Source organism: Arachis ipaensis, chromosome B10 (assembly GCF_000816755.2).
Source record: "Arachis ipaensis cultivar K30076 chromosome B10, Araip1.1, whole genome shotgun sequence".
In the NCBI taxonomy this organism is placed as follows: Eukaryota; Viridiplantae; Streptophyta; class Magnoliopsida; order Fabales; family Fabaceae; genus Arachis; species Arachis ipaensis.
This window is the reverse complement of record NC_029794.2, coordinates 46807037-46817630: the sequence shown is the minus strand read 5'-3', so window position 1 is coordinate 46817630 and position 10594 is coordinate 46807037. Positions and strand designations below refer to the sequence as shown.

The window sequence follows — 10594 nt, the reverse complement described above, 5'->3', positions numbered from 1 at the left end:
AAGAGGCATCTTCTGAAGAAGAAGCTTATGATCCGGAGAACCCTACAATAGCAGAGGTGAATTACATGGGTGAATCCTATGGAAACACCTATAATCCCTCATGGAGAAATCATCCAAATTTCTCATGGAAGGATCAATAAAAGCCTCAACAAGGCTTTAATAATGGTGAAAGAAACAGGTTTAGCAATAGCAAGCCTTTTCCATCATCCACTCAGCAACAGATAGAGAATTTTGAGCAGAATCCATCTAGCTTAGCAAATATAGTCTCTGATCTATCTAAGGCCACTCTAAGTTTCATGAATGAAATAAGGTCCTCCATCAGAAATTTGGAGGTACAAGTGGGCCAGCTGAGTAAAAGAATCACTGAAACTCCTCCTAGTACTCTCCCAAGCAATACAGAAGAGAATCCAAAAAGAGAGTGCAAGGCCATAACGTTACTTGGTGTGGCCGAACCCAGAGAGGAGGAGGGGGACATAAATCCTAGTGAGGAAGACCTCCTGGGACATTCACTGACCAATAAGGGGTTACTCAATGAGGACCTGAAGGAATCTGAGGCTCATACAGAGACCATAGAGATTCCATTCAACTTGCTTCTGCCCTTTCATTTGCTCTGATGAGTATTCATCCTCTGAAGAGGATGAAGACACTACTGAAGAGCAAGTTGCTAAGTACCTTGGTGCAATCATGAAGCTGAATGCCAAATTATTTGGTAATAAGACTTGGGAAGATTAACCTCCCTTGCTCACAAATGAACTAAATGCATTGGATAGGCAGAAATTACCTCAAAAGAAACAGGATCCTGGTAAATTCCTAATTCCTTGTAACATAGGCACCATGACCTTTGAGAAGGCTCTGTGTGACCTGGGATCAGGCATAAACTTAATGCCACTCTCTGTAATGGAGAAACTAGGAATCTTTGAGGTGCAAGCTGCCAGAATCTCATTAGAGATGGCAGACAACTCAAGAAAACAGGCTTATGGACAAGTAGAGGATGTGTTAGTAAAGGTTGAAGGCCTTTACATCCCTGCTGATTTTATAATCCTAGACACTGGAAAGGATGAGGATGAATCCATCATCCTTGGAAGACCCTTCCTAGCCATAGCAAAAGCTGTGATTGATGTGGATAGAGGAGAGTTGGTCCTTCAACTGAATGAGGACTACCTTGTGTTTAAGACTCAAGGTTCTCCCTCTGTAACCATGGAGAGGAAGCATGAAAAGCTTCTCTCACTGCAGAGTCAACCAAAGCCCCCACAGTCAAACTCTAAGTTTGGTATTGGGAGGTTCCAACAATGCTCTGAACATCTGTGAGGCTCCTTGAGAGCTCACTGTCAAGCTATTGACATTAAAGAAGCGCTTGTTGGGAGGTAACCCAATGTTATTTAATTATATCTATTTTATTTTTATTGTTATTTCGTGTTTTATTAGGTTGATGATCATGTGAAGTCACAAAAACTACTGAAAAATCAAAAACAAAATGAAAAATAGCATTAGAAATAGCACACCCTGGAGGAAGAGCACTCTGGTGCTTAAACGCCAGAAACAAGCATCTGTCTGGCGTTTAACGCCAGAAACAAGCACCAAGCTGGCGTTAACACTAGAAACAAGCATCAACCTGGCGTTAAACACCAAAAACAGGCTACATTTGGGTGTTTAACGCCAAACACAAGCAGCAAGCTGGCGTTTAACGCCAGACATGCATGCTAAGGGCGTTTTACACGCCTAATTGGAGCAGGGATGTTAATTTCTTGACCCCACTGGATCTGTGGACCCCACAGGATCTCCACCTACCCCACTTCTTCTTCTCTCCTCTTCACACCTTTTCATAACTCTCTTCCCCAAATACCCTTCACCAATCACCTCCATAGCTCTTCCCCAAATACCCTTAACCACTCACATCTATCCACTCTTCCCCATAAACCCCACCTACCTCTAAAGTTCAAATTCCTTTCCCTTCCAAACCCAACCCCATGACCGAACCCTAAACCCCCCCACTCCTATATAAACCCCTCATTCCTTCTTTATTTTTACACAACACAAAGGACCATCAAGACCACTTCTATGAAGTTGTGGCCAAGAAGAAAGTGATCCCTGAGGTTCCTTTCAAGCTCAAAAAGAATGAGTATACGGAGATCCGACATGAGATCTGAAGAAGAGGTTGGGAAGTTCTCACCAACCCCATTCAATAAGTCGGGATCTTAATGGTTCAAGAGTTCTATGCAAACGCATGGATCACTAGGAACCATGATCAAAGTGTGAACCCGAATCCAAAGAATTGGCTTACCATGGTTCGGGGGAAATACTTAGATTTCAGTCCGAAAAAAGTAAGGCTGGCGTTCAATTTGCCAATGATGCAAGAAAACGCACGCCTCTACACTAGAAGGGTCAACTTTGATCAAAGGTTGGACCAAGTCCTCATGGACATATGTGTAGAAGGAGCTCAATGGAAAGTTGACTTAAGAGGCAAGCCGGTTCAATTGAGAAGACCGGACCTTAAGCCTGTAGCTAGAGGATGGTTAGAGTTTATTCAGTGCTCAATTATTCCTACTAGCAACTGGTCTGAAGTTACTATAGACTGGGCCATCATGATCCATAGTATCATGATTGGGGAGGAAGTGGAAGTTCATGAGATTATACCTCAAGAACTTTACAAGGTGGCTGACAAGTCCTCCACTTTGGCAAGGTTAGCCTTTTCTCACCTCATTTGTCACCTCTGCAATTCAGCTGGAATTGACATAGAGGGAGACATCCTCATTGATGAGGACAAGCCCATCACTAAGAAAAGGATGGAGCAAACAAGAGATCATGGACCTCAACAAGAGCATGAGGAAATTTCCTCACCAAGAAATCCCTGAGATGCCTCAAGGGATACATTTTCCTCCACACAACTATTGGAAGAAACTAAGGATAAGAGCACTCCATCATTCTCCATGAGATTAGAGAATATCAAAGAGCTATAAGGGAGGAGCAACAAAGACAAGGAAGAGACATAGAGGAGCTCAAAAGCTCCATTGGTTCTTCAAGAAGAGGAAGACGCCATCCTCACTAAGGTAGACCCGTTCCTTAATCTCCTTGTTCTTATTTTCCTGTTTTTCGTTTACTATGCCTTATGTTTTATTTATGTTTGTGTCTTTACTATATGATCATTAGTATTTAAATGTATGTCTTAAAGCTATGAATGTCCTATGAATCCATCACCTTTCTTAAATAAAAAATGCTTTAATTACAAAAGAACAAGAAGTACATGAATTTAAAATTCATCCTTGAAATTAGTTTAATTATTTTGATGTGGTGACAATTCTTTTTGTTTTCTGAATGAATGCTTGAACAGTGCATATGTCTTTTGATATTGTTGTTTATGAATGTTAAATATGTTGGCTCTTGAAATAATGATAAAAAGGAGAAATGTTCTTGATAATCTGAAAAATCATAAAATTGATTCTTGAAGAGAGAAAAAGCAGTGAATACAAAAGCTTGCGAAAAAAAAGAAAAGAAAAATGGCGAAAAAAAAGAGAAAGAAAAAGAAAAAGGCAAAAGCAAAAAGCCAATAGCCCTTAAAACCAAAAGGCAAGGGTAATAAAAAGGATCCAAGGCTTTGAGCATCAGTGGATAGGAGGGCCCAAAAGGAATAAAATCCTGGCCTAAGAGGCTAAACCAAGCTGTCCCTAACCATGTGCTTGTGGCGTGAAGGTGTCAAGTGAAAATTTGAGACTGAGCGGTTAAAGTCGAGGTCCAAAGCAAAAAGAAGAGTGTGCTTAAGAACCCTGGACACCTCTAATTGGGGACTCTAGTAAAGCTGAGTCACAATCTGAAAAGGTTCACAGAGTTATGTGTCTGTGGTATTTATGTATCCGGTGGTAATACTGGAAAACAAAGTGCTTAGGGCCACGGCCAAGACTCATAAAGTAACTGTGTTCAAGAATCAACATACTAAACTAGGAGAATCAATAACACTATCTGAATTCTGAGTTCCTATAGATGCCATTCATTCTAAACTTCAATGGATAAAGTGAGATGCCAAAACTATTCAAGAGGCAAAAAGTTACTAGTCCCGCTCATCTAGTTGGAGCTAAGTTTCATTGATATTTTGGAATTTATAGTATATTCTCTTCTTTTTATCCTATTTGATTTTCATTTGCTTGGGGACAAGCAACAATTTAAGTTTGGTGTCGTGACGAGCGGATAATTTATACGCTTTTTGGCATTGTTTTTACATAGTTTTTAGTATGATTTAGTTAGTTTTTAGTATATTTTTTTTAGTTTTTAATTAAAAATCACATTTCTGGATTTTTCTATGAGTTTGTGTGTTTTTTTGTGATTTCAGGTACTTTCTGGCTGAAATTGAGGGACTTGAGCAAAAATCTGATTCAGATGCTGAAGAATGACTGCAGATGCTGTTGGATTCTGACCTCCCTGCACTCAAAGTGGATTTCCTGGAGCTACAGAAGTCCAAATGGCGCGCTTTCAATTGCGTTGGAAAGTAGACAACTAGGGCTTTTCAGCAATATATATTAGTCCATACTTTGCCCGATTTTAGATGACACAAACTGGCGTTCAACGCCAGCTTTCTACCCTATTCTGGAGTTAAACGCTAGAAACAAGTTGCAAAGCAGAGGTAAACGCCAGAAATAGGTTACAAACTGGAGTTTAACTCCAAGAAAGACCTCTACACGTGAAATCTTCAATGCTCAGCCCAAGCGCACACCAAGTGGGCCCGGAAGTGGATTTCTGCATCATTTACTCATTTCTGTAAACCCTAGTAACTAGTTTAGTATAAATAGAACTTTTTACTATTGTATTAAAAATCTTTGATTAGTCTTATGCTATCTTAGACCTTTATGGAGGCTGGCCATTCGGCCATGCCTGGACCTTGTTCTTATGTATTTTCAACGGTAAAGTTTCTACACACCATAGATTAAGGTGTGGAGCTCTGCTGTTCCTCATGAATTAATGCAAAGTACTATTGTTTTTCTATTTAACTCAAGCCTATTTCTTTTCTAAGATATCCATTCGCACACAAGAACAGGATGAATGTGATGATTATGTGATACTCATCATCATTCTCACTTATGAACGCGTGCCTGACAAACACTTCCGTTCTACATGCAAACAAGCTTGAATGCGTATCTCTTAGCCTCCTGATCGTGAGATCAGAGTCTTCATGGTATAGGCTAGAATTATTGGTGGCCATTCTTGAGATCCGAAAAGTCTAAACCTTGTCTGTGGTATTCCGAGTAGGATCTGGGAAGGGATGGCTGTGACGAGCTTCAAACTCGCGAGTGCTGGGTGTAGTGACAGACGCAAAAGGATTACTGAATCCTATTCCAATAAGATTGAGAACCGACAGATCATTAGCTATGCGGTGACAGCGCATTTTGGACCATTTTTACTGAGAGGACGGGATGTTGCCATTGACAACGATGATGCCCTACATACAGCTTGCCATGGAAAGGAGTAGGAATGATTGGATGAAGACAGCAGGAAAGCAGATGTTCAGAAGGAACAAAAGCATCTCTATACACTTATCTGAAACTCTCACCAATGAATTGCATAAGTATCTCTATCCTATTTTATATTTTAATTATATTTTAATTATCAATTCACCATAACCATTTAAATCAGCCTGACTAAGATTTACAAGGTGGCCATAGCTTGCTTCAAGCCGACAATCTCCGTGGGATCAACCCTTACTCACGTAAGGTTTATTACTTGGACGACCCAGTGCACTTGCTGGTTAGTTGTGCGAAGTTGTGATAAAGAACTAAAATTATGAACGTGCGCATGAAGTTTTTAGCGCCGTTACCAAGGAATGAATGATCACGATTTCGTGCACCAAAGGACCAACAGAAGCCTCAACAAGGCTTCAATAACAATGGTGGAAGAAATAGGTTTAGCAATAGCAAGCCTTTTCCATCATCTTCTCAGCAATAGACAGAGAATTCTGAACAGAGCCATTCTGGCCTGGCAACCATAGTCTCTGATCTATCTAAGACCACACTAAGTTTCATGAATGAAACAAGGTCCTCCATTAGAAATTTGGAGGCACAGGTTGGTCAGCTGAGTAAGAAGATTACTGAAACTCCTCCCAGTACTCTCCTAAGCAATGCAGAAGAAAATCCCAAGAGAGAGTGCAAGGCCATAACCATGACCAACGTGGCCGAACCTGGAGAGAGTGAGGAGGACGTGAGTCCCAGTGAGAAAAGCCTCATGGGACGTCCTCTGGACAGAAAGGAGTTTTCCTTTGAGGAACCAAAGGAATCTGAGGCTTATACAGAGATCATAGAGATTCCATTGAACCTCCTTTTGTCATTCATGAGCTTTGGTGAATATTCTTCCTCTGAAGAGGATGAAGACATCACTGAAGAGCAAGTTGCTAAATATCTAGGAGCAATCATGAAGCTAAATGCCAAGTTGTTTGGTAATGAGACTTGGGAGGATGAACCCTCATTGCTCATCAATGAACTAAATGATCTACTTCAACTGAAATTACCTCAGAAGAAGCATGATCCTAGAAAGTAAAAAAAATTACAATTCTATAATAAAACTAATAATTTAATTTACATACTGCAAATGTAATGTCAATAAGCCATAACAACCTCTTTGTTTCCAGCTGAAATATAGAGAAAAATGCTTGACCCATTTTTGGAAAATTTACCGAGAAACCATCAATTGAGTGTTGATTACCTCATTAGTTCTGCAGATTACGGAAAAGCAACACGCATCAATAGAAAAATGGAAAATTGTGTCCATACATGAGGTCATAGAACTATAAGCCAAACTAACCCATGATGAAAAATTCCATAAATGGATTTATAGAAGATGATCACCAAAGAAGTAGCAAGAAATTCAACAAAAAAGAAAAGAAAAGAATTTTCAGAATTATAAAGAATCCAACAACAGTCAAAATCAAAGGCACTGCACTACACTACACAACATCATGTGATTCTTGTTTGCACGCTAAAAAAATTAAACAAGATAAACAACAGAATCAAATAGAAGAAAGCAAGATGAGAAATTAAAGTAGAAACTTTACCAAGAAACACAAACAAGATTCATTTTCAGCTCCTCTCAATAGAAGAGAACAGGGTGAGTCGAAAATAGCATGAGCCAGCAAATAGCTGAATAATTGATAATAGACGTTGAAAAAAGAGAGACAATAATTGACTATTTAACACTGACAAAAATCAAACAATTGATTCCCATTAAAAGAGATTGCATCAGAAAACAGGTTCAATAACATCAATCTACAGTAGTAATTTGTGCAAGTTCAACCAACTAAATCAATAGAGGATGTTAACCTTCTTTCCACTCCCTTGCCAACAACCTCATAAACCAAATAATCTTTTCTCAAAAGAATCAGTAAAGTTATCGTCTTTAAAAAAGTCTTAAGTATTCGTTTTAATTACAACCTTATACTTTTATAAAAATTCGAACATAACCTCCTCTAAAAATAGAACTTAGCCACTCATACGGGTTCCCTCTTTCTCAACATTTCACCAACCTTTTATCAGCAAGTACCACAATAATATATTCTCAAAATACTTGATAATAGTGTAAAAATCAATTTTTAAACCCTATACCGAGGGTAGTTACCAAAACAACATTGGCAGCCTAATTTCAATTTTGTTTTTAAAATATCAAATGAATTCAGAATTACACAAACTTTATATCCATACGACCATCTCGGATTAACCTTTCTATTAAATGAAAAATCATAATTTTTTGCTTACTCTAACTTCAGGAATAGAAGCAAAACTGTGACTGCTCTGCTGTGTCTTAAAATCAGAAAATAGCAACAGCATGTGATATTTAAAATTCAATATAAAATTCAAGTTAAATCCAATAACCTTAAAAATTAATGGAGTTCAACTTCACTCATCCAGGTTTCTTTTCCAATTGGTTCCAGATCAATATCGTTTTTAATGAAGGAGTTATATAACTTAGAAGTTGAGTAATTTTCTGCAGAATTCTGTTTTAAAAGTTAATGAATATATCCTCTTCCAAATCCCATAACTTACTCATTAAAATATTGACAGCCCTGAAATTTAAATCACATATGCTAAACATACTTAAATTTCACCTCTAATTAGTTCCATCTCAATATCTATCCAGAATCCAAAGTTATAAACTCTCAAAGTTACTAATTTAAGGAAACAGAACCTGGCTTTTACTGCATAATGCATCATCTTTCAAAAATTCATATCTTTAAAACTACAAGTTCAATCGTTCTGAAATTTTACGGAATTAAAATAATAGGACTAAAGTTTCATTTAAAATTGGTTCCATTTCAAAATTCAATTCGAAACACTCACAGTAAAAATCAGATTCCACAACCATAACTCAAAAATTCACCATAAATCATATACTTAACAAAAGGTCTTAAATTCCCCAGTCCAGCTTCTTATATTCCCAAGCTTAATCCAGACTTGGTCTCATGCAATTCCGATCATCACAGAATTAGTTATAGCTTTTCAAAGTTACCGATTTCATTTAAAGATAATGCAGGAAATCAGATTTTTCAGTTTAATTTTGAAAATCACAACTAATTCTCCAGTTAATTCAAACTTCTCAAAATTAAATTCCAACAACGAATTTCATCCTAGTTTACTTAGCTTTTACTCTCTTATCATTTCGATTACTGTTGAATATCTGATTTACTTCCAAAGATTCCATTTAATTTCAAAACTCAAATTCTCAACAATCAATTCAACATTTCAAGATTCATTCCTCCAAATATTCTCTAAACCTAACTCCAATCAATCATCAACTAAGTCCATTACAATAATCATATAACCAGTTTAATAACAAAAATTTCAATTTAATCCATCAAAATACAAAATTCACAACAATCTCTCATCAAACAATTTATAAACCACGCATGATCAATTTCACAAAATCAACGAATTCAATCAAAGTTCCAACCAAAATCTCAATCATTCCAATCACAATCTCAGCCACAATTCAACATTCATATAATCAATCAATCACTCACAACTATTATACCTATTTGCAGTTATCCAATAAACTTTATCGGCATTCATAAATTAAAACCGTTTAAATTAAACCGCCTACCTCGATTAGCCGAAATTCGATAATTAAGCGCAGCAAACCCCTCTTTTGTTTTAGCAGGAGCAGCAGCAACTCTAACAGTTCTTTATTATCATCAACACTATCTCCTGTGATAGTTCCATCAGCAAACAGAGAAGGTAGAGCAGGAGTGTTAAACAGAGACATGGGTTTTCCTTACCAAAACAGAAAAAAACTAAGGAACAAAATGGAAGTAGTGCAAATTCAAGAATGGAAATAGCAGAGTTACCGGTAAATTTTTCTTGGTTTCGGCAACGATGGCGACAGCGAAAGAATACAACTCCTCTCCCTTCTCACATTCTGTTCGACGGCGTTCTCACTCCCTTTGACGGAGGCAGAAGCGGCAAGCAAGAATAACAATAATCAAAATAGGTCGTAAATGGTATAGAATTCAGGGACGGACGAAGGAGGCTATGGTGACCGAGCAATACCAGGGCAGTAGCTGAAATAGTTCGCAGCAGCAATGCTGACGATGCTTCTCTGACGGCAGACTCTCAACAGTGGCTCTATCAATGAAAACAGGGCGCAACAACAACGGTGTGACCCCAATCGACGGCAGCGGCGGCGGCGGAGCAGGGCGGTGCGAGAACGGACCTCGTCCTTCTCCTTCCAGGTTCGTTCTTCTGACAGCAGCGACGGTTAAGATTCGGCGGCAGTGACTCCCTCAATGGCGACGGCGGCGGTCTAGGCGGAATCGGCAGTGATGTCGGGAGCAGCCTTCCTCCCCTTCCTTGACTCTCGAGCTCTCCGTCTCCCTCTCTCAGTCCTTCTCTTCTCCTTCCTCTTCTTCCCGTTTCCCCTCTCTGTTTCCCTGTTTCTTTTTTTCCCCTTCTGCGTGTGTTTTGCTTGTTTTGATTTAGGGATTAATGGAATTAGGGTTTTATTTGAAAACTTTAAGGTTAGGGTAAAATATGTACTAATAATATAATAATTTTATAAGGTATTTAAGATAAAATAACAATTATAATAATTAGAAGTGCAATGGCTGAGTGGCAAGGTTTTTGATTCGAGACTTGGTGGAGACATTTTAAAAAAATTTTCACGTAGACTGGTTTGCACCGGTTCTTGCCGGTTTGATCCAATTCTTACTGGGTCATATCGGTTTTCATTCTTAAACGGTTCAAGGAGTAAACCGAACTGGATTTAAAAAATAATTAGAAGTGCAATGGCTGAGTGGCAAGTGGAGGTTGCTTTTGCTCCAAGGTTCTTGGTTCGAGACCTGGTGGAGACATTTTTAAAAAATTTTTCACGCAGACCGGTTCAGTTAGACCGGTTTGCACCGGTTCTTGCCAGTTTGATCCGATTCTTAGCGGATCATACCGGTTTTCTTCCTTAAACGGTTCAAGGAGTAAACCGAACTGGATTAGGATCCGGTTCATCGGTTTTTTTGTCGAACCGGCCGGTCCGATTCGGTTTTTACAATTATGATAGCAAGTGTACATTTGTATATGTGTGATATGATTATAAATTTGAATATGTTATTTGTAAAGTTTGATTATATGTGTAAATC

General features: G+C 38.4%; 1 long non-coding RNA gene across 1 annotated transcript; it reads right to left on the bottom strand.

Annotated features, from left to right (window-relative positions):
• On the bottom strand, positions 6592-9121 carry LOC110267767. Its single transcript, XR_002355675.1, has 2 exons — positions 9070-9121; positions 6592-6691 (listed from the first exon to the last, which is right to left on the bottom strand). It is a non-coding gene; the product is annotated as an uncharacterized LOC110267767 (long non-coding RNA).